Consider the following 26190-nt stretch of genomic DNA (forward strand, 5'->3'; position numbering starts at 1 on the left):
TTTTTACACAATTCTCATTTCCTTGCTTTCCTCCCGTGAGTGAATCTAAAATGCGCCATTGAGCAGCGGTATTATTGACATTACTATCAAATAGGTCCCTGTAATACTTTTCTTTGCGATTTTTAATATCATATTCTAATCTTTGCGTGTACGATACGTAGTACCTATTTAGCTTTTCATTTTCAGGGTGTTTCATCATTTTTTTATACAGAAAATTTCGCCTAGAAATTCTCCCGCACAAAGCGTAAGTCATCCATGGCCTCTTCATTCCTCCCGATCTGTTACTGTCTGACACGTATTCAGCTTTTTCAATGCAGATGGTGTCCACTTTTTCCGGAAAGATATCGTGGAACAACATATCGAATGATAAACAAAGATATCGTACTACACGTGTTGTGAGCTGTTGAATAAAATTAGTTGGCAGCACTATATTTTTGTAAAACATTTTGAGATGAGTTCTTCTCGGATTTCCTACCCGGTAGGTTATTCTGCTGCTGAAATTCCAATGGCTAACTCTACCATTGTATAAAGCCCGAAAATACAAGCGTGATGCATTGAATCTATATTTAAATAACTTCACGATTCTCCACGATTATAAAATTTAATTCGACCAAGGTTAAAATGTTACTACATCATCCTCCAATTATAAATGGTGTGTTGTACCTTGAAGATGATGTAAAAAAAAGAAAGGTGATGACGATGTAGTAAGAATCACCTTGAAGACGATGTAGTAGCATAGAAACCTTGACCGTAACAAATTTTGTAATCGTGGAAATCTGCAAGTATATATTTCAATCCACCATCGTCCTCAGGGACTTGATACTGGATCGGATTTTTCTAGCCTTCAACCAAATCGGCATCAACGTTGTAAAAATCCAATTATGTATCAACGCCCTAAAGACGATGGCGGAGTTAATTACCCGGTGGGAAACCCGAGAAGAATTCATCTCATTAGTTCGCCCGGAGAGAACTAAATCCTAAAAAAACTGAAAACTGGCCGCACAATCGAAAAACGTCTGACGGAGCATGAAAGATGCATAAGTCTTGTTTTATCCACTGAATGCGGCGTTAGCGGAGCATTGCTTGGACCTCGGTCTTAGGATGGACTTCCAAAATACGAAGGTTTTGTGCCGCACTAGTGACTATTGGGATCGAATTGTAAAGAGGCGATTGAAATTAGCCTGAAAGAGAAGAGCATAAACAGAGATTAAGGCTTCCAGCTAAGCAGTGCCCGGAATGTCATAATTGATCGCGATATCCGTGCACAACAATAACGGCATCCAATGATATGAATAAATAAAAAGTACCGTAATGAATATGCCCATGAAGACGATGGCAGACTAAGCCGTTGAAACTGAACTGAAATACCACCGGTGGGAAAACCAAGAAATTTTTCATCAAACTATACGCCGTGAAATACCTAAAATTGTATGACTAAATCCTACATCAACACAACTTTTATTTTGATCGGAGCTGAGTCGAAACTTCGCTTTAAGTACTCACGGCAGTTTTACCTTAGTTCGCAAACGAGATGGCAGTGGAGTGAACAAATCGATCGGGTTAAGATAGAATTTCTAGAACAATCATTACCGACTAATTGAAAGTTTTTAGTCATTGTGCGCCAAGTAACTTCGCCAAGCATCGGCCGAAACAGTAAGCGCGATTTAAATAGAATCTTAGGCTAATATCTCTCGCAAATCCTCTAATTTGTGATATGCAATACGTGAGAAAGACAAGGTATATTTATGAAAGGCATCAAGCAAACCTACATAAATCGATACAACACTTAGAAGACCATCAAGAAAGGTAAAGCACTGCAGAAACAAGTGACTTTGTAATCAGTCACGCGCACGGGTGCAAAGTTAAATACACCAAAAGATGAGTTCGCATAAGCAAATATTTTTTCATGAAAAACTTCACCCTTCGGTGTATTTATCAAGAAAAGTATCTATTCCTCCATTTCTACCACGCAAAATCGGTGAAGAACTGGTTCGTTGAGGGCATTTAATTTCTAATAGATGGCAAACACATTCGTGAAATTTATATTTTCATTTCGAATAAGCGGCATGATGTGAAATAACTCTCTGTTGATGATTTATTTGAAATTCCCAGTTGAAATAGCTTCTGTTTGTTGAAATTCAACATACATTAATTATTATTATTAAAGTATTCTACCGATTAAGGTAGGTTTCCATGGAGTGCTTAAGAAGAATTCCGGGAGCCTCCCCTTACATCAAGCACTTCCATCTTCAGTGCACAATACGACCTCCTACCTTTCATTCTATCTAAAAATCCAATTCTTTTCCTTCCCCTCCCTCGTTTACCTAACATTCTTCCCTCTAACACTGTTTTCAACATCCCCTTCCCGCTAAGTACTCGATCCATCCATACCTTCTGTATCCTCCGTATCTCATCTAAAAGCTGCCTCCGCTCACCCACCATTTCCACCACTCACTATCAACATTTTTATAGGAGAAGAAAAATTATTACAGAAGACTTTAATGATAACATAAATCTGTTACTCGATAAAATAAATTGCTGTCATTTCTTGCTGAACCTAATTTATTTGAAGTTTTTTTTCCTTTTGACTCCTTATCTGTTGTGCTCTAAATATTCAAGTTGCCTGATGAGAGGAGGAAACCTAAATATTCCACCATAATTTCGGAATTGATTGGCAAACGCCAACGCCGGAGCTATTCTCCAATATTCTTCGCTTCCACGTGCAATTTTCTCCCTCCGGTCGGCTCACCTCATGAAATCCAAATACGCAGGACCAAAGAATTCGGTTGCTTGGTCCAATAAGCCACAATCCAATCAGCAAAGGAGTGAGATGGAAGAAGAAAATGTAGCATGGTAAAAAGAGGAATCTCCTTTGATGCATGAGCTCCAGGGTAAAGAGTAGCCGAGAGGAAAAAAAAAGAAAACCACCCATAGAAAACAAATGACGACGACGGTGACTCCTCAAAGGCCCGAGAGTGGCGCAATAAAATATTCCGAGGGCGAAGAAATAAGCGCCCTCCAGTGGCGAAAAAAATGCGCAAGACGAGAGAGAGCTTCCTGAAAATATGGATAGGGTGAGCGCATAAACCAATGGGAATGAATGGGATGAGTAGGGCAGGGAGCGAGGCCTGCAGGCATCCTTCAATTTCCCTTCTCTTTCGGATTCATAGGTCACGAGGACACAAAATATTAAAAAGGGAACATTTCTCCCTCCGCCCCCTGAACTCTTTGATCTCCACCAGAAGGAAAATAATAACTCGGAAAGAGAGAGAGAGAAAAAATCAAACATTTACTGCCTCCCGGTTCGATGGATTTGCAATGCAAATAGAACTGCCTCGATTTGGAATGGCGGGAATAAAAAAAGAAGTACGCCGAGGGGGGGGGGGGGGGGGGGAGAGAAGCATTAGGGAAAAATATTTTTTTTTAACTTGGAGCTGAAGTGGGGCGATGGAATGATTTTGAATTTGTGATTACTTTGAAAAATGGTAAATTTCCAAACCGCCCCAGTTTTTGACGTCGCTCGCATTAAAACTAGGTGGCGCAATGCTTATTTTTGCAAAAAAAATAATCTCTCGTCATACCCTCCAACTGAGTGACAAATGATTACGATAATGACGAACGTGACGAACAGATTGCTCGCTAAGGACTACGCATGCAGATGGGATTCTCGTGCTGATCTATGCATAGGGCTACAAACAACGAACGCAGACGCTGAAAACGAGATTAGACGAGAAAGATGGCCTGATACCATAGTGAGTAATAGATCAACCCTAATGTTTATGTAATATTTATTAAGTACTGCAAGGTATATCTGAAAGAACTGCATGCCAAGAATAACCTAAGTTAAAGCACTCTCCTTCCCGGTTGCAGGATTTCATTGAAGCTAATAAAATGCTCTAATAAAATTACAATATAGGTTTTAGGTAAAAAAAACAACGGCTCCACATTGAGTCAGCGACGCCATCAAACGTTTTCAAATACGTTTAGGTATTACGCCTGACATACAGATTGGGAATCAATTTATTTTAAACAAACAAAGATGAAAATTATTAACAAAAACCAACTGCAGCTTCTGAACCATTACGCTCATCAGCTGCAGTAGGGAATAACCGAGACACTGGCATTAAGTGGTCTTCTAACCTTTGCTTAATGAGTGCAAACAGGAGACATTACTCAGATTCGAGTGTTAAAACGGAAAAACTTTTAAATATAGGTCACTGCCTCCTTTGATGATGCGAAGGACTCGTTTGTTTTTTACCCTTTGAGGATGAATACTGACAACAAATACATGACTAGATCTGAATGTCGAGGAAAAGACAACATGATGTCTCTTCTATCATAAGTGCTTCGATGTTATCAAGTGAAAAACTCACTCAGTCTGCATAGGGATGGCGATAAATTAAAAGGTAGGTAACTACACTTTCCAGCAGCTAGGAAAGGACCTAACACAGTCTAAGTTTTTATTATTTTAGGGGTTATAAATAAATCTACATTTACGTTAAAAAAAAACCCGCAAGCTGCCTCAACATACAGCAGCGGGAGGCACTAGGACACCGGCCATTCACTAAACAATGCACAAAACAATAAGGAATACATTGATAAGGGCATTTATTATGGCCAAAAATTATTTCCCCCTATTGTTGGGGGAAAAACCATGCATTTATTAGTTAGGAAAATATCTCTCTTATTATATCGTTTCTGTCGGACCTAGAAATAGAGTGCAGTTCTAGGAGGTTCTAAGATGTTCTCCGCCCCACCTACAAAGATAAATGCTCTTCACTGCTCAAGCACCTAAGCCTAGCACGTAGCCTCCGTGTCTCCAGCGGCTGAAAGCTGAATTCAAGTAAAAGTAACGATCTCCGTTCGGACGAAGCAGTGGCTCACGAATCGCGCCGCTTTCCTTTTTCCTTTCCTCGCATTTTATTCTGCGCACGGATAAATGTTTCGGTTTTAATCTTTTATTTTATCCCTTATGCTCGTTAGGTGTTGGATATGGATGCGGTATCAAGCACAAGAGGTCCCCATGATAATTGATGTTGAACCGATAGGGCAAATAAACTTTAAGGGTAAATATTTTAAATATAATCCTTCGTAATGCAACGGAAATAAAGGTTTCCGTAGCCTTAGGGTACTGAAACCAGCGGATAACTATATTAGCAGCAGCTAACTATGGCAACTATTTATCATTATCAACTAAATCAAGATGAAAAGAATAGACTATATATTTATTATGCCCTGTGCGTAAGCCCTTGGATCAAAACACTATTAACAGTAATTGGCTACCCAAAATGCTCATTAGGCACATGAAAAATAAAACAGAATTAGTTGACAATGTAAAACAAAAATAAAGAAATAAACACTTGCAATTTTCCACGATTACAAAATTTAATACAATCTAGGTTTCAGTGTTATTACAGCATCATTCAAGGTACAAAATATTTACAACTATTCTGTGAGTACCTTGAAGATAGTAGTAGTAGGTAAGGGAGATAGGTTCGATTGAAACATCGAAACCTAGGTCGCATTAAATTTTATAATCGTGGAAAATTGACAGTGTTTATTTCAAACTGGAAAAATTCCACTCCATTACGCTTGGATTTATGGATTTTATTCGCAAAACAAAAATAAATATAGCAGTAAAGAAATAGATAAAATTGGAGAAAGTGAAATGGACGGGAAGAAAGAGGGACGAAGAAGTGCTGGACACAGTGGATGAGGAGAGGCAGCTTCTACATGAAATACGGAGGATACAGAAGGTATGGATGGAGTGAGTACTTCGCAGGGAGGGGATGTTGAAAACAGTGTTAGAGGGAAAAAAAGGAAGAGAATATGATTTTTAGATAGAATACACGTGAAGAGACCTTATTGTGCATTGAAGAGGGATGTGTATGCTGGCAGGGGAGATTGCCAGAATGATTCGTGAAGCACCATGCTAACCTACTTTAATCGACAGAATACTTTAATAATAATAATAATAAATTGATAAAGCAGTATGATTCAAAGATTCAGCAACATTTAAGTTTCAGCAACAGTTAAGATTCAAAAACATTTATTTAAATTTTACAACATTCGTGACATCAAAACGAGAAGAGGCTAAGATAGAACGGAGCAGTATTCTGTTTGTATACCACCTTCTCTATTTTAGGTAAACCCTAGATTTCACTGCTTCCCCAAAAACATGACTTGGAATACCCTGCTCTTCGTCCCCCTCCGCACCCTGCCCCTATCCTCCGAGCAGAACACGCAAGGCCAACCCTTAAAGGGCTTAGCGCATGAATTACGGCTCCTTGTCATCGGATTAATGAAGAACTAAGGAATCCACCTGCACAAAACCCCCCCACGCGATGAAAGCCCGGAGATTAAAGACCTTTTGCTCCGCCGATAAATCTCCGCGTTGTATATGAGCGCGAGAGGAGGGCACACTCACAGGTAGCACTCCTCTAGACGATCCAAATCCACTGCGGGTATCCGAAGCGTCGGCGCCCGTTACTCCGCTAAACGCCGGCGCCTTCCCAAATCCCCACACACTCTGAAGAACGAGGTCCCATCGAACGATCCGCGCTAACACCGCTCCAATTCTGTCCTCATAACCCACCGCCTAAAGACAGGTTTAGGAGGCCGTGAGAAAATTGAAGCCCATATAAGTCATAAAACGTATAAGTATTACCATTTAGGTATTCTACTGGTTAATGCAGGTTTACGAGGAGCATTATGGGAACCGCTCAGCCTTTCTTGTCGTCCTCACACTGATCTTCCCTCTTCTACTCACAATAAGGTCTGAATCCTTCATGTTCCAAGCACAAATTCTATTCCCATCTTCCCCTTTTACCTAACATTCTTCCCTCTAACACGAAATACTGTTTTTGAACGGTTTCTGGTTCGAAAACGTGTACTCCATTGCTCTAGTAAGAGCTAGGATCAATTACATTAACATCGCAAACATATTCTGCATGTTATTTGCTTAATATTTCTGAATAGTTTTCTTACAGTCATATTTTGTCTTTTTGGTATTATGAGTTCTTAGTGATTGGCCTTATGCTGTTTTTTGGACTGCATCAAATAAATAAATTATCATCCCACAAGTAGATCGCCGACCTAGGACAGTAAATTCCGCCATCGGAAGAATCCCTTTTAAATAGAGTCGTTAATAACTTTCTTTGAAGACATAATATCATTTCATCTATTTTCATTCTAATCACCCTAGCTTTTCAGTCAGCTGTAAACAATTCAATTAAAAAAAAACTGCAAATGCCTTTAAAAATGGTGGTGTAGTTAATAGATTATTAGTGTAAAATATTTATTAAATAATTGATACCTAAATCTTAGCTGATGTGAGTCAAGTACATATCTACTTCATTTCCACACACAAAATAACACAAAACTGAAAGAAAAGGTTCACTGTCATTACGAAATGCTTAATTATATATTCATATCTGTTACCATTATTCTGTCAATTAATTTTAAATTTATTACGCAACAATGCATAGTAAATTACCATAGTTCAAGCATTCAATAGTCAACGCTGAAGTCTCCGCAAACCATCTGCTTGAATCTACTTCCATTCCACATAATCGCCGCTTTTTCATTCCTTGTCAAGCCCCCAGCGCTACAATACAAAATTCATCAGAGCAAACACTGAGAATCTCTTCCGAGTCTTTCCATGTGCCCGCTTCAGATATTCTACGAAAGCAACAGGGCATTAATGCGAACAAGGTTGCTTCCGCATTAGCGCTGCACGACGACACCAAAATGTACTCAGTCCCGAAAACGGATTAATATTTCAACTGCCAACGCAAATATCAGAGATTTCCGGAAGGCTAGTTATGTTGCCCGCCGAGATTTTAAGAGACGACATTCCCGCCTCGAGGCAACTCCAATATTGCAATGCAGCGGCGCAGAAAATGGCACTTAACTGAGGTGATGAGAGGGAAGTGTCGAGGTAATTCTTCTAATCCATTGTTTTTTCATCAAGCATAACTCAATTATATGCACTCCTATATCCAGTACGGACGAGTCGATTCCACTTTCTTCGATTCCAATTCTTTCAAATCAATTCCCGATTCTCGATTCCGATTTTATCGATTCGTATTCGTACTAATAGGAGGGATATTGATTTGTCAGAAGCACTGATGTCATTAAAATTTAAGAATTGAATGGAATAAAATAACGAAGACGATTAAGATGCCCAAAAAGTGTATTTATTTAAAATAGCGAATTTATATTATAGAAATATTTCCTCAGCTTTAACTAAAAAACTAACTTTTTCACTGTTTCAGACGTAGTATATTGTTAGCTTAATATTGTACACGGCATGATGGCTCAGGTGTGTAGCGGCCCTTATGCCCTAAGATTATAGCCAATTTCCAAAGTATTTATCTTCCTGTAATCGATGGAATCGGAATCAACTTTAGACAGTAGATTCTCGACTCAGATTCCGCGCCCAAGAATCGGTAGAAACGATAATCGACATTTGGAATCGACTTATCCCTAATATATACCCTACATAGCTTCCTACATATAGCCACTCCTATGCAGCTTCTCTGTTCCCTCATTCAATGAAGCTGCGTTGCATATGACTGGCTTATTGAGCCACGACTTAGCAGGGTTAAGTTTGATGAAGGCGATAATTTTTTTAGTAAATTCCTAAAACATCAGTCATAGAATGTAGTACTTAAAATATGGCCAGTGGTACATACTTGATTTGACATGCATTGATTGACATACGATGCTCCCGCCGGAGTTAAAATACCTGACTGTTAGCGAGTTTTTCCAATGCTAGGAAGCTAAAGGTAGGGATAAATACAAAAAAACGACAAGAATACAACGAAAAATCTAAATAATTTACCAACAAACACAGAATGAGTGCAAACCTAGTCGAACAATATGGAAGTCATTGGCATTAATCGACGTATTGAGGCATAATTTTTATATTCTAATACATATTAATACAAGAATATAAAAGAAAGAAACTGACCAAATAATATAAAAAAAACTAAATGTGAGAGCTCTTTCACAATAAAAGCTTGTATTCAACCGCATCATAACGGGATTGATGCATTTGAATAATGACATAAACAATGAACTATTAGGATTGTATTTATATCTAACTTGAGCTCAATGTCCGAATAAAAAAATAGTGCCTACAATATAGTTCATGATATTAAATAGTTGATTTTGGAAAGTGGCTGTTTATCACCCCCACACCCACAACTGTTACTCCGATGAAATATGAAAAGTAAATTCTTCAATTTACATTGCTTCAATAGGTACATACTTAGAATATGAAATTGACGTCCGAAATAATAAAAATGCCCATGACATAAACAACAAAGGAATAATTATAAATTTTTCAAATGTGGGGACGTATGAATACCGTACTAGTGGTCCTTTTCACGACGAATTATTAGCCAATAACTAATAATTTCCCTCACTCGGTGGCGGCAGGGTAAAGTCCTCGGCAGTCAACCCAGTGGTAGCGGGTTCATATCCCGCCAGGATGGGTTTTTCCCCATATAGGGCTTGAATGTATGAGCGTATCTGCTAAATTGTATTATAGGGTAGTATAGTCCTAAATTCTGTTGATTGATACAGACGAGGTTGTTAGTAAGAAATCAATTAAGAGAGTCCAAAACTTAAAGTTTACCCCCAATTTTCCTAAACATATTCTTTTTGCACCTCACGTAAATTCATATTTTGACCAGAGACAACTTTACTCCTGTTTTAGGAACAATTACTTAAACTTCGTTTTTCCACTCAATTTTGTATAAAATCACTGCTGTGGTTACTACGGTTAACGTAATCTTCTGGTCGAAACCATGGTAACGATTTAAGGAACAAAAATCAGTGAAAAAACTAAGTTCGAGGTATTCTTTCAAAATTTTAAGCACATTTAATCCCATTTACTTCGAAAATTTCAACGTAATTGCGCACGTTTTAAAAGAGAAAGACGACGCAGAAAAAAAGGCAAAACACAATCGGCAGAGTGGGAGCGATGCGTCCATACCAACTGCAGAATAAAAATTGAAAATCTGCACTCAAGGGTCAGAACAAATGCGATGCATTCAACAAAGCTTGACCACATTCCGAGATAGCTCCTATCGACTCGGGCGCGAAAAAATATGGGTCACCCTTGAGCGAATTGCAATGGGATGGGAACTGGGAGAGCATCGCATCGCGTCCATTACACGGCACTTCAGACCTCTTTCACGCCTTTCGTCAAAAAGTAGGCCAATTCAGACAGACAGTGGGAATCTCTAGCCCTCTCCAAGACCCTAACGTAATTGCTGACCCAATTTGTACAATTGACTCCCAACGTGCGAGCACCTCGCGCAATTACAGCTATTACCTACTCCAAAGACACGTAACCAAGTCTTGAAAACTAATTTTAAAATTATACGTTTCGGACACAAAGGAAGATGCTTTTACGCTGGCTCTCACTTGGCTTGAAAAACAGATGATGAGCACGTTTTTAATCCGCAAGCATTAGGTCACAGAAGCCTTTCAAGAAAATATTTAACTTGCCATAAGTCCTTCAAGTTCCTCTCTACCTGGAAGTTTCAAATAGTAAAATCATTACTTACACGTAGAGTTGTAACCAGAAAACCAATTCTCAAAAATTGATAAAGTATTTGCGAAATAAATTCCGTGAACTTAAATAGTGGCAGAACAATGTGTAATAACAAAAACGCCATCGGAGTCGCAATGTGCAATTAGATTTCGTGACTGAAAATTGTAAGCCTTGGAAAAGGTGAAAAGCACATTTCCACCAACATTATTTTTATTATTATTAATTTCCTTTTTCCCTCTTGCTATCTTGCAAGGATTGTTCACAGTGAACGGACCAAGTCAAGTGCAGCTGTGTTTTGTTATTAGTTCCGTTATTATTCTATTGAAAGGAACCGTCGGACAATATGACAGGTGTCCAGGATGAATTATTTTTGTATTTTTGGTAGAGTTTTCTCCAAGTTTAGCTTCTTTAGCTGGTGTAAAACTTCGCACGGTGTGATTCCTGTTGTTGTTATCACTATTGGGCATATATTAGAGATGTGCGAATAGTATCCGCGAATACTCGAATACCTCGAATACTAGAAAGTATTCGATATTCGAGATCTCGAATAGTTATGCCAAAGGTGCCGTCTCGAATACCTCGAATACTTTGAATTTCGCGTCATACACTGTCGCTCGCGCGTCGTTTGTAGCTGACTCGGAAAAATGGAGAGAACTCTATTCTTTTAGTGCATGCAGCGCCGTTTTAGGCAAGTTGACGAACTACATCAAATTTGCGGGTTAGAGCGGCGAAAAGATTTCGACGTGGGGAACCGAAATTGATCGGGTAAAAAAATCCGAAAATCCCAGGTGTCCCCCATCAGGAGAACCTCAGTGCCGTGGGATAGCAACATTGTCGTATTTCCCACGATCCGCTATCTCCCTCCATTCAGCATTCGCCTCAGCCACTCTCACGATTTCCGCTTCTCCAAAATCAAAAAAAAGGTCCCAGCTCGTGCAGGGATCGTATTACGAAGACCTTAGCTTCGAACAAATATCAAGTTACCGGAAAATAATAGAATCGCGTTTCACCCTTCACTCTTTCTGCCCCACTGACCATTTTCCCGCATCCATCTTTTGATAAAAAAAAGACGAGGTGTTTACCATGTGCACTTTGTGGCTAATAACTAGAGGCACTTTTGAATCTTCCCCAGGAGATGAAACCACCATAGGGAGAAACTCAGTGCCGTGAGATAGTGACATTGGCGCATTTCCCACGATCCGCTATCCACCTCCATTCAGCGTTCGCCCCACCCCGTCCGACGATTTCCTCTTCTCCGAAATCAAACAAAAGGTCCAGGCTCGCGCAGAGATAGTATTACGAAGACCTTAGCTTCGAAAATAATATCAAGTTACGCGAGAAAAATAAAATTGGTCTCGCGCCCACCCCCTTTTCTCACCCACTGACCTTTTTCTACCTACCTGCTTCGAATTTCCCCCTTTCTGGAGGTCAACTGCTGCATGAGTCATCTACTAGCCCGAAAGGTGTCTAACAATGACTTTCGGCAATTATTATTACACCTTCATTGGATTGAAATGTTAGTAATGTGCGCGTAATTTAAAAAAGAATAAGACCAAACACGACGTATTTCTGACTTTATTTAAGCATTTTACGCAAGAAAATAAATGCCGGAAAGACGAAGAAATACGACGGAGGCTTAGCATTTTGGCGTAATGCTCAAATAGGGCGGTTTCCTATTATTTTTTTATTGCCTAAATCCAAATATTAATACTCCTGGAGTACGTATTTAACGCTTTTAGATTTTTATAAGACGATATCTATTTTTCGCGATTAAATTAAAAGTGAAAATTTTCAAGCGCGCGAGTAAGTATGATTGCCGGGAAAAACTCCGCGTGACGTCGTTCTGCTTCCCGCTGCCGCGAGTGAGGTGACCTTGGGGTGACGCTCTGAGCGCTAATATGACGCAGGTTGCTAGCAGGCAGCCGAGTACCAAGCTAGCAGGTAGCCCTTGGCTTAAATAAGGATTATTAATACCTTATCAAACGAAGAAAACTTTCCGAACTTAGTCAGTTAGTGATTATTAAGACATGTTTCCCTGAGCTCTGTGCCTCACGCATGCATTGGTAACCTCAGACGATGTAAAACTGCTATCCTCTCGTGTATAAACAAGGTCCCTGTGATGTCACGAGGAATGGCATCGCATGGGCGCCAATCTGGCCTTTTTCAAATGAGGAAAAAATTGACCATTGCCATTAATCTAAAGCGGTATTTCTAGAACCAAATAATATGTATATTATGAATACACCAATGGTGGTTAACGAATCACAATCAATGCCTTTCGTTTTCTTTAATGAAGGAAACTACCCTATTGTTTACATAAAATTAAAATATTCCATTAATCAGCTAAATTCCTGTTTGAATCCTTTAAAGGCAATCACAATTACTCGCCAAAATCTCGGGTTTCCTGCTGCATAGGCGACCTAGTCAAACATTTTCACATTCATCGTTTAGTATTCGAGGTATTCGAAATTCGAGGTACTTATTCGAATATTCGAGCAATGATTTGATATTCGAATTCGATATTCGAATTCGAGAAATCTACTATTCGACCCATCCCTAGCATATATCTACTGACTGCATCTTCCACAAGGCTTTGATCTCTGCTGCAAGTTTTGCATATTTGTTAATTTTGGTGGATTGTGCTTTCTGTACATTATGGTTTAAGGGAATTATTATTATTATTATTATTAAAGTATTCTACCGATTAAGGAAGGTTTCCATGAAGTGCTTGAAAAGAATTCTGGGATCCCCCCTACCGATCAACCACTTCCCTCTTCAATTCACAATAAGGCCTAAGTACTCCCTTACATTCTGTTCAAAAATCCTATTCTTTACCTTCCTGTCCCTCGTTTATCCAACATTCTACCCTCTTACACTGTTTTCAACACCCCTTTCCCGCTAAGTACTCATTCCATACATACCTTCTGTATCCTTCGTATCTCACCTAAAAGCTGCCTCTCCTCACTCACCATGTCTAGCACTTCATATGGGTGACAAAAATCTTTTCAAAATAACTTTAATCAGTCAAAATTATTTCAAGCTATTCCCTTTCTAGGCATTTATTCAACTGCTAATAGATAACGTCTCAATAAAATTTCCGCCTGAAAAATAATTCTACAAAATTAATACCGAGTACGAGAAAACATATAGCCGCGAAAGAAATAAAATATACAACAATTTGGAATACCAAAAATGCTTTCACATGCACATGAAAAATAAACATATCACAGCATTTATATTAAATTGTTATCTTTTTATGATATTTCATAGAGTATAGGTCAATGTAAACCAAGTTATAGCCAACGTTTCGATTTGTTTAAAATCATCCTCAGGGCTATGAAAGAGAAAACATGAACAATATAAAATACAAAGATGACAACGATATACAATATTTTTACATAAAAATGTTACGATCGCTTTTTTTATACAGTAATATAATTTAAAGTATACACACATATATATAAGAACAGAATAGAATACACAAACAATTTTGACATACTTACCTCTTAACTTTGTACATATTTATTGATGTTGTGTTACTAAGGTATTGCCACACCTAGTTACTACTATACTCCATGAAATATCATAAAAAGTTATTAAACAAGGTCAAGAATAGAAGAGGAAAAGTAATAATAATATTAAATTGTTATTACAACAGGAAATCTATTGATCAAAAGAGATAAATATGGAAACCTCCACGCACATATTACATGATAACACCGCATCACAACAACATTCCCCACCCCACTTTTCTCGACAACATAAAATGCCCTTCCTCATTGCATATTCACCTTGGCGACATCACGCTGTGACGACAGAATCGTCAGTAAGATTATATTCACTTCTGGAAACAACACGTTTTTATTTTCTTATATCATTCCTTCCGCTCGTTGCTGGTATCTCCCGACCTTTAACCTATTATCTCCCGACCCCTATTTAAGTTCAAACTTCTGTAGTAGATACGGAGAGGATCGAGGAAGTAGATATTGCATGTACAACGAAAATGAGGATGAAAACTATAATAGGATGAAGTTTATAGGGTTAGCGCGGAAATAGACCAGGAGAATAGGCCGCATGGATCGAAGGAAGAGGAAAAAGCCTTATGCTAATCTGAATAAGGATAAAAAAGTTTGAAAGGAGGGAGAGAGGATGATTTTTAGAATTGTTGGGATACGTTTCCATTCGAGGGAACGAGGTAATCTGGTAGGAAGAGCGCTCGGCCACTAATCGCAGGGAAACCAAATAAAAATCTTCACATAGGAGGGTCACAGAAAGGTACTGGCCCCCTACCCTGAGAGTTGGTGCCACACGCTTGTGCATTATTCTGGGTTGAGCTCTACCCTAACGTATCCAAACCAGCCATAAAGTGAGCGAAAGATGTTCCATTTAACTCATCCCTAAGCGGAATAAACATAAAACAGTTGTTTTATTTCTTTACCGACCTAGGTTTCGACAATGTACTCTGTCATCATTAAGTTACCCTGATATACCTTTATCATACTATCGATTCTCGATTTCCACGAAGTATCGCTCAAGACGTTAAATTCTATCCTAAGCGGAAGTTTAATTATAAAAGCAATAGGGAAGTGCACTAATTTTTTTTTATTGCTGAATTTGAAAGTTTAGCCTAAAAAAGAAACATTAGTATAGTCACTTTTATTTTCTGAATCTGGGGTATGCACTTTAAAACGTTTTGAAAGTCGGAAAATTTCATGTTGCGCTGAAACACAGTGCCTCCATCTTGATTGAGATGTGACGTCACAAGGCAGTAGTCACCAGTGGAGTATCGCTGTATTCCGTCGCCTTCTTTAGCGCGGCGAGAGTTTCCGGGAATCGGTGGAGTTTGCTTCCTAAAAATGTCGTCTAGTACCGAAAACATGAATTCAAAATAGAATTATAAATGATTTTTTGTTCCAAATTTCATCTTGACGTCGAAACAAAAGCCTGGAGAAGATATTCATTCCCGTGCCTTAAGCACAAGCTATACGGAATAAATGGTTCAAGGCTGCTCCTGACTCTTACCTATCGATGATATTCTGTTTTGAAGATCATTTGAAGGTATTGTAAGATCAAATTGATATTTATATTATAATAATTTACTTAATAGGTACCTCAGTCACATCAGAAAGTGTGTTGAGTCAAAATATAGCATCTTCCGCGTAGACCTACGTAATTTATAAACTGAAAGTAGTTTGGATAAGAATTATGGCGCGACTGTTTTTTTACACGACCGGGAAAAATGCGTACTTTGCCCATGATATGTGCATATATGATAACAAACGATTTTTAGAAATTAGTACATTTATAGTTGATACAGATATAAAGGTACACGGCAGGTCGCGCGGCGTAATTTGTACTCCACTGGTGACGGGTTCATCTTGCTGATCTAAATTTGCTACAATACCTCGAGCTTTGAAAACTCGCAATATAGGCAGTCAAAGTACATTGTAAGAATACACGAGACCATTATAGCCCAGAATGTACGTACAATGTCGAAATCCTTGGTTTTCAAAGATTGACGTATTTTATACGCCAGCGCGCCCGGTCCAGGGTTATCAACCTTTATTTCATCCTATTTGTTAGTTGAAATTATATTTCAGAATGGTTCTTTTAGCACTGCTACTGAGGTAAACTGGTAGGTACTGAGTACAAGGTACTGAGGTATGTACTGAGTAAGTAAACTCCCTTTGGAGTAATGTGAATTACAAGTGTTCGAGATATATGGCATTTTATATTCGCTTTGTGTTCTTATTAATTATGCCTGTACGCATATTGTTGCTTGCCGTGAGCCTTTAATGGTATGTGCTCTTGCAAGAGTGGTTTTCATTTTTAATGTGGAAGTTGGTCAGTATAAGCAAAGAAAAAATTAACATTTTAGCGCACACCAACCCTTGTAGTCATCGTATCTCTGCGTTTGTAATGACACTGCTAAAATACCTAAACGCCATAATGATGATAAAAAAATTGTCTCATCTCAATGATTGCTGCAATTATAATAAATGATAAACTTGATGCCGTATGATCACAATGAAGACAACAAAAAATAATGCCATGACGTAGTCTTGAACCACAATCCTTCGGGTGAGATCTTTCCTTTGAATCACGCTACCACTACCCCAACCGACCCATTTGATAATTGTGGATATTTTAAATTTATATATATAACTTGTAAAAAGTAACGCATGAAAATTAATTATTACAGCCTAACTAACGCCCTAATTGAAAAAGATGCAGCAAGGTACGCGGTCTCCCCTTGTTAGCCTTAACGTCTCGCATTTCCATGGAGCGTTGAACCTGTCCTCCTTATTCAAAAATTCAGTAACCATAAATACATCAAAGTTTGGTATACCATTTATAAATCGTTGGAATTTTTCTTCTCCCAACCAAGATTATCTTTTCTTGAACCCATCCTGGACAGCGAACCATTTCAACAACCAGCCAGCTCGGAAATAAGGCTAACATCCCATGATTCTAGTTGCGATGGGCGAACGTTCCGGCCGGCGTGCCGGCGTGAATACATACGCAACGAATAAGTCTTGCAGCAAACGTCTGAAATAGGTTTATTAGTTTGACTCGGTTCTTACAAAGAAGTTTTGGCATGATAAACGGCATTGTGCCAAAATATACCCAGCGAAAAATAAATTCCATCATGCATTTATTAAAGATTCAATGTGCTATTCGTACTACTCTTTCCAAACTTGAAGTTGGCACTTAAATGAATATTAATATATTACGCAATGATGAAGTCGTTTACTCAAAAGAGAAGCAGCCACATATATATTCTGAAGATATTTTATGACAGCAAAAAACGGATGCCCTCAAATTCTGTAATTTTTCTATGCAATAATAGTGGTAGAACTAAACGGTGTAGAAGCTGCCTTCTGCTACTGCCTTGTGACGTCACGGCCAACATTCAACATGGACACCCGTTTTAGCGGCCTTTGAATTTTTCCATTTTTCAGACGGTCATCTCGAATCAAGTATTCACTATTAGGATTTAAACTGTGGTTTTACGACATTATGTTATTCTGAACTCTAATTTAAAAAATATGTTTGGTGCATTTGAAACACTAGTGCACTTCCCTATTACTCCCAGACTGATAACTACAACATGAACCTAACCCAATAGTAACTAGCCTTAACCGCTAGAATAATCTCCATATAAAACTGAGGCGATAATGTCACCAAAGGAGAAGCTGCCTTCATCCGTGGGAAAACCATTATTCGGAATCCATGATTGAAATCACACGGTCATAGAGCTTAGAGTAAAACAAGAGCAGCGCCTGAAATGGCGAAAGCAATCTTATCTAGCAAAGCCCAACGGGGATTCCTGAACGCTTGACGTACCTGCGCTGACAAAAAACACAAGATGAGGATTTCGCTCCTTGCGGCTCGCCAATCAATTACACCCCCGAGGGGATGATCAAGGAGACCCCGTTAGCGATGCACCATCGCAAGACGCAAAGCGCATCCCTCCCCCACACCGCGACGGGGAATACCAGGATTGCCAACCTCAAGGAGACGTTCAAGAGTGATAAAACGTACTACCAGATGAGCAGGCAAAAAAAAAACCAGCCGCGCATGCAGTTGTGCCTGAGGGCTCGAAATACCGTTTTTTTTTATTCGGCGAAACTCATTTCCTTGGCATCGATTATCGGAAGCGAGTTGGAGGAAGAGAGACGGGGAATACATTGCCGAGGAATGGGAATCATTCTGAGAGAATACCCTATTCACCGTGGGTGGGTAAGGGGGGATGGGATCTCCAGCATATCGTCTACACTCAATTACACGCTATCGGATAAAAGAACAGCCCACGGTTCCAATCGCGAGGCACACAGCGACAGTATAAAGAGTCGCTGCTTTGAATGTGGAGCACGATGACGTCGATGGATGAAAGTGCTATGAGAAGCAGATTATGTGTCCGTAAAGGTAGTAGAGGAAGAATCATTGTGCACGACATTAGAATCCAGATATATTATTTACAACTCACCCAAAAAACTAAGCGTAGCCCAGAACGTAAAAATACACTCATTCATTCACAACCAAAAAAATGTGTGTCAGCCAACAGTTATTAACAAAATTTTATAGATAAAATTCAGTTTATACAAAAACCAAGTAGCGGTGATAAAATCAGGGCCCAGCTGTGAAGAAACAAGAATTAGGAAAGGAGTGCAACAAGGCTGTACATTGTCACCCGTAATTTTCAACGTTTACATTGAGAAAGCCATTAAATCAAAGAAAAGGCATTGGGAGTGAATATCCATGGAGAAAAAATTAGCATGCTAAGATTTGCCGATGACATAGCCGTTACAGCAGAAACAGAGACGGATTTGAAAAATATTCTGGTTAATATGGGTGTAGGGTAATGGGTAGATATCAACTGAAAATAAGCACGAAGAAAACCAAGATCTTAGTATGCAGCAGAAGACAAGAAGTCAAGACTTAACATTAAAATAGGGAAGCAAAAACTGATAGAGGTGGATGAATTCTGTTATTTGGGAAGCAAGATAACTAGTGACGGGAGAAGCAAGAAAGAAATAATCAGCAGAATAGCCCAGGCGAAGAGAGCATTCCACCAAAAGAGAGACCTGCTTACAGCGGGAAACTTAAATATGGAAGTATAGAAACAATTTATAAGAACCTACACCTGGAGTGTGCTCCTATTCGGAAGTGAGGCATGGACAATGACAGCAGCGGAGAAAGCAAGAATAGAGGCCTTCAAAATGTGGTGCTACAGAAGAATGATGAAAATCAAATGGATCGACCGAGTTAGTAACGAGGAAGTCCTAAGAAGAGTAGGAGAGAAGAGAAACCTCATGAAAACCTTAATAAGAAGACGGAACAACCTTATAGGCCTCATCTTGAGACATGATGGCCTGATGAAGACAATCGTCGAAGGACAAGTAGAAGGCAAGAATGGAAAAGGAAGACCTCGAACAAAATATATGGAAAGAGTAAAGAGAGATGTGAAAGAGAAGAAATACGTAGGCGTGAAAAGATTAGCAGATAGGAGAATTGAGTGGAGAGCTGCGTCAAACCAATCTTAGAATTGTTGACCAGTGATGATGATGATGATAATAGTTTTTTTTAAACAGAGGAAATTGGCTATCGACTAAAGGTTTTCGGCGAACGAGATTAAAAAGATTCAGTGGTGCACAAGTGACATATCTGGATGCATTTTCTCTGAAAATGGCTCATCATTTACCAAGAGACAAAATCCGCATGGCTATTAGACCCAATGCCACTCCCCAAAGGCTGCTTGTTAAGAGTAAATGCAAGGATTCGAAAGACCATTTAGAAATATGTGGGGTGTATTCGTTGAAATTCAGCGATCGCAATGGGGTCTCCGTGGGGCAGACAGGAAGAAGCTTCGGTGTGAGGAAGAATGAACATTTAAGTGCATACCGAAATCAGAAAGAGGATGAAAGTAATTTTGCTATACACACAAAAACACTTAATATGTAACTGCCACAGGAGTGATTTTATAATATGTATTTTAAATTATGCTACGACCGCCGCGAATTAGACTCTAGAGAGCAGTTAGAAATGTTAAAAAATTTTAATCCACTATTCCGGCGTCCGTTTCAAAATTAATCTCTTCTTCCGTTACGTAACTACGGTGACAATAATAAGATAAATAGCAAAGAATTTACGCCAGATGAAGATTATAATTCACTGAAACCCGAGTCACTTTATTTTAAAAAAAAAGGAGAGGTACAAGTAATAGATATCCGTCCAAGAAACCTGAAACATTTATAATGTGACTGTTAAAAAAATCTCAATCACAAAACAGAGCATTCTTAAAAATTCATCATACTAGAGATTAGTATTCGAAGCATGGACACTAATTATTAATGCATTTCAACACATAATTTGCGCTATTACTTCCTCTTTCTCACAGTTCAATAATTCAGACATTAATTCACAGATAAAATTGTACACACAAACAAGTGCTGGACCACCTCAAAATACCCCCCCCCCCCCCCCCGATTACGCAGAATCCGCGGAATAAAACAAGAAGTCAAAATCGATGAGCAACGCGATAGCACTCACGTTGAAAGCAAAGGATAAAAATACGACGAAAAGAGCAAAAATATAAACCCCAAGTAGATGAAGAATGACGCAATTCCGATGGGAAACACGAGTGGTATTTCCAGACATCCTGCAACTGAGGTCATTTTCATTCCCGCAAGCCACCGCGAGAAATCATCACTCGATAGTAACACGTGGTTACCAAGGCAAAGACTCAACTCAGATGACCTTTACGGCAACAAGGAAACTGCAGATGGGTACGTTATCAAATCAACAGAATAAAATTATTATCACTGTTATTCAGGCTTTCTAACAGTAAAGCTAGGTTTACATGGAGCATTCTGTGATACACCCGATCCCTTGCCCACTATTACTTTGAACCTTCAGATTTAATAGCCAATAATGTCTATTACCTCACCTATTTTCCATAAATCATAATTCTCATCATTCTCCTCCTGCTCGCTTGCCATAATACGGATATTAAAATATACTACCCGCAGAAAAAATAAATATGCATAGGAAATTTCTGAATTGTAACTGAAACAAATTGACAAAGAAGGGGAATAAGGAATGAACAATTACAAAGCCGTCGGAAAAAAACGAAATACGTGCACGCAAAATATTGGATGGAAATTCCAATCATCCATAATGCGATTAATACAATTTGCATTCTTTCAGTTTTCCACATCAAATAAATTCTTATCATGAACATAGCATTAAATCTCACCCTATTCAAATTCTCTATAATTTCACGAATACAAGGATCAAGAACTTTGCTATTGTATTCGTGCTATTATGGATTTCCACCAAGTTACGCCCTCTACGATTAATTAATTAATCTCTATAATTTATTCGAAAAATGACAAATCGTTTAATTTGGCTGGTAATTGCAGTTATAAATGAAACAATCTTATCGTAAAAAGAACCACAAAGGCATGATGCTTCGACTGCATAGTAGGTATGATAATTCGAGTGCGTCGATCGCTGTGGCGAAGGCTACAAGCACTAAAGCTAACGTCTACAGATCGAAGATCCTTCTTGTGACAGTGATCTTTGACCTGTAGACACCATTCGTTCATTATAGATAAAATCCTATCCCAGGTACGACAGATTTACATGGATTATTACGAGTAATACCCCGATCTGTCTCCCCTTCCAAATTTGAGTTTCCCTCTCAATTCGCTATTCGATTCTTTTTATTCTCTTCCTTCCCACCATCTCTTGCCTGACATTCGTCACTCTAAAACTGTTTGTAATACACCCTCTTCGTCAATTGATAGCTACTCACGGCTTCACAGAAGGGAGTTGGTAGGGTTTCCCATGTCCATTTCAAAAGTTTCTTTTTACGGAATGCTATCACGTGGACTACCTTTCCCCTGGTTGTAGCTCAAAGAATAGGTAAAAAGCCTCTAATGCATAGGTATGGTAATTTAATGTATATATGTAATATAAAGGCAATTTTTGTCATACATACAATTAGTAGAACACGACATGTTCGGTGGCTTAATTTTAGTGTAGCAAAAAGACATTAATACAATTGACCAAAATGTCCATACAAAGCTGGTAATGGCTCGTTAAATTATTCCGCACCAAAACATAACCGTATAACTTTCTGTATTCGCCATTCGGAAGCCAAGAGCAATATTTTACAGAGGGAACTGATGTCGTCTGACTAGAGCTCGTTCGATCTGCATGACCACTTTCCTGTCGTGTCAAATGTTTATCTCCTGTGGGCCGATTTATTTTCCCATCCGGAGAAAGCTAATCGCTTTCCAACTGCGGCCGATTACGAGGACGAATGGTTCCTTTCACCCGATTGACCGGAGGAAGCGAATCAAGGGTGAAAATATGAAAACGTACCACCAGCCTACGAGTCATTAAATTCCCAGCGGAGCGCTAAAGATGGCTGCGAAGAGAGTAAAATCTGTAGCCAACACTGTAAACCGAACTTTTGTACTATCTAGTAATTCACTAAAAGTCTTTGGATACCTATGTATATCTCCGGAGAAATTAATAGTGTTTTGTGATTTGCCTCTGATGAAATTATCATCGAAAACGCAATAAACAACAAGAAAACGAGCGCGATTATCGTTGTCAGCTAACAATAACCTTCACTTGATGAATGAAACTTTTTCTCATTAGTGAGTGATAAGGTATACCGAAGAATAGGAGAAGAAAGAGCACTCTAGAGTACAAGATGGGCCACGTGAAAAGATGCTGCAATTACGAGAGAAATATAACGAAGGAAACATAGATGATTAAGTCCCCTAGGGAAGACCAATAGGTAAGTGCATGGGCAAACGGTAGAAGAAAAAGAAAGACACGAACAAGGAAAATTATATACAACGAACGAAATTATATACACCGGAGGCAGCAGTATTTAGAAGTAAGGAAAAAAGATACAATTAGGCTCATTCGGACAGCGACGATGAATGCGGTCGCTGAAAATTCCTTCGCATCCGTAGGTCTTCATCCGCGGTCAAGTCACACACTGAGAATTTAACTGGTCGCAAATCACTTCGACCGCCGGAGAGTCAATTATCTTTGGCCGACGGTCGATTGGGAAATGAAGTCAAACAGATCGGGTGGTACAACGGCGGCGAATGACCCCCCCCCCCCCCCACCCCCCCAAACACTCGAAAAACAATTAAGAGGACGATCATCTGGACTCGTCGCGGGCGCCTGACTCCTTCCTTCCGCGACCCCAAACGCCACCTTTTGATGCGCAACGGTCAGTTGACCCATATGCAGCGGCTTGGAAGCAATCAAACCGCTTGACGGCGGGAGGGGAGGAAGCGATGGCCCGGCGGGGAGAGACGGGGAGGGGGCCGGAAAATCGACCGCATGGCCGCGGTTTCACTCCAACATGTGTCGACGAACTTGGAAGAGACGAAAGAGTGCGATTCTATCGACTGCCTTAGCAGCTGCTCGGAAACGATATCTCGCAACGATTATCGACACAGAAGTGCCAAATGCGTCTCGTGACGGCAGAGGTAGAAAACTACGGTAGCGAACGAGAACATTTTTCATCTACTCTTACATAATATTTACTTATTATTTATTACAATTTTTTTATTCTCAAACCACCGAATACAGCTCACCTTGGCCATTTCACATCGGGGTACTCACCAAATTTCAATAAGTAAACGAACACGAACAACCATGCCCTGGATAGGGGAAACCTACCCAGGCGGGACTCGAATCTGCGACCTCTTGTTTGGCAGGCGAGGACGTTACCCCGCCGCCACCGAGGCTGGCAATTCTATTTATTCTGGCAGCCTCCCCTCCATTTCTGGACTTCCCTCTTAAATTCAAAATAAGGCTTACTCCCTATCATTCTATCTAAAAAAAATCCTATTCTTTTCCTTCCTCTCCCTCGTTTACCCAACATTCTACCCACCAACACTGTTTTCAGCATACCCTCCCCGCCCAGCACAAGAAAAAAGTTAGTTCAATTGCGCCATACCACTGATCAATAGAAATAAATTGAAAAAACAAACTATAAATATTTTCTGTGGCTACTTGGAAAATCAACATTTGCTTCTTGCGTAACGCAATATCAATAGCCATCAATATCTACTGTTTTCCAAGACGAACTATTTCAACTTCGCAAGAAGATCGAATTCAAGGATTCAATCGATTCGTAATCTCTTCGTAGCACTTAGCAGTGGCTATACAAGTACTAGTCGAGCGGAATAGTTGACTGTTAGAGCAATTTTCTGTGACTTTTGGAGCCGGCTTGACTTGTGTCGTCGAACTCGGATGGTCGAAAGAGAGCGATTATATCGACTGGTTGCGGCTAACGACGCCCTGCATCAAGGAAAGAGAGAGAGAGGTTGAAAAGAGAGCCACCTTAGACTTTCACAGCCGGCCATCACCGATGGAAAGAAGGCGATCGAGGGAGGAAATTCATTTTTCACAACGTGACGCATTCCTCCTCCTAGAAGGAAAAATCAAAGCCTCTTTCTGGTAAGATAGGAATGTTTCTCGGGTTTTGAACCGGGTTGAAGAATCCATTATATTTGACGTTTCGGCACCCTACCCGGGCACATTTAAAAGTATGCGATGAGGTTAACTCAGTGCTTAATTATGCCAAAAAGCATTTCCGCATCTCACAGGGAAAGTAGGGTCGTTTCAAAAAATATCATCGTTTTTTTATATTTGGTAAAACACAATTCGTCACTGTAACTTTTGTTACAAATTCAAAAAATCGGAAGTTTTAGAAATTGGAAATAAAAAGTATATATTTGAAAATCGTGTGGATAAAATGTGTTAGTTTGTGTATTGAAATTGTGTTTTTATTAATTGTACGGTTAACAAGTACACAGAACTGTATGCTATTTGTAGAAGACGATATCTGTTGTGACATGATATTACTTGGGTACTGAGATGTTGGTCCTATGAATCAGCCTTCGTGGTAAGGGATCTTAAATACTATTTTGCTTTCTTTTAATTTTTTTAAATATTGATTAAACTTTTAAATTCTACGCCCTTGCTATCGATGAATTTACATGGAAATGAAGAGATTTTCCGTTTTAATGACTATTCTAGAGTAATTAAGTAGTTATGAACTAAAAGAGGCCTCTCTTGAGTTTTCAAGTTCATAGTCACTCCAGGCTAAGTTGTCACGATAAGCTTCAAGCATCATTCACAACACCTGAACTTACCGTAACAATAGAGCTGAAAAAGAGATTGTCTGTAGATGATTAGAAATAATGAAGTTGCCGTAACTACGGAGTGCGAAACTTGAGGGTCGGCAAATGACTGAAAATTGACGATATAGGACAAAACCTGGGCAACACAATTTAACGAATGATTCATTGAGTTTTCCATCCAAGCAAATACATTGAATAAGAGGAGAAAGAAGGTTATTCTTATCAGTATCCCATGTAAACCGAGACAAGAGACAGTATTGCTACACAAAAGGCGAACTAAAGTTATGAAGCAACGCATGACTGGAAGGAATAGTAGTCAGTTAAACGGGAGGTCGGCGACCTATCATGAACTAGCGCGTCTTCGGCATGGTATGAAGCACAAGCGGGCAATTTGTCACACTTGACTCACGAAGTAACAGTGTTTTTCATCGCAGCTAATTCCCTGAGACAAAAAATGATGTGTAATTACTCAACACGTCGACGTACGATTGCACGTCAAATGTACGGTTCAGTAGTTAATAGTGATGGAATGCGAGACACCATGCCTCTAGAACGGATATGGTTGGCGGCTATGAAATATTTGTCGGAAATGGGACAGCCATAGCAAATCGGATTTGGAAACTGACAGCATTACACGAGACTTTTAGTGATGCCTTACGTGGTCTAACGTTCGCCGAATAAAAAAAATATCTGGGGCTAAAAAACACACTATATTTATCAACAAACACATAACATTTTATAGCCACAACATTGGCATTCCGGTAGATAAAAAGTCGATAAGATAAGACGTGGAATCCATCTGAAAAGGATAAGTACCAACAATCAACTAAATACACGTTATGTAAACGCGCAATCAATAAGAAAATAAAGTCCTCTAATATGGGCTAAACTACAATTAGGAAGGAGGGCGAGAGAGGACTAGAGGCGATCGAGATG

This window comes from Ischnura elegans, chromosome 10, assembly GCF_921293095.1.
Source record: "Ischnura elegans chromosome 10, ioIscEleg1.1, whole genome shotgun sequence".
Lineage (NCBI taxonomy): Eukaryota > Metazoa > Arthropoda > Insecta > Odonata > Coenagrionidae > Ischnura > Ischnura elegans.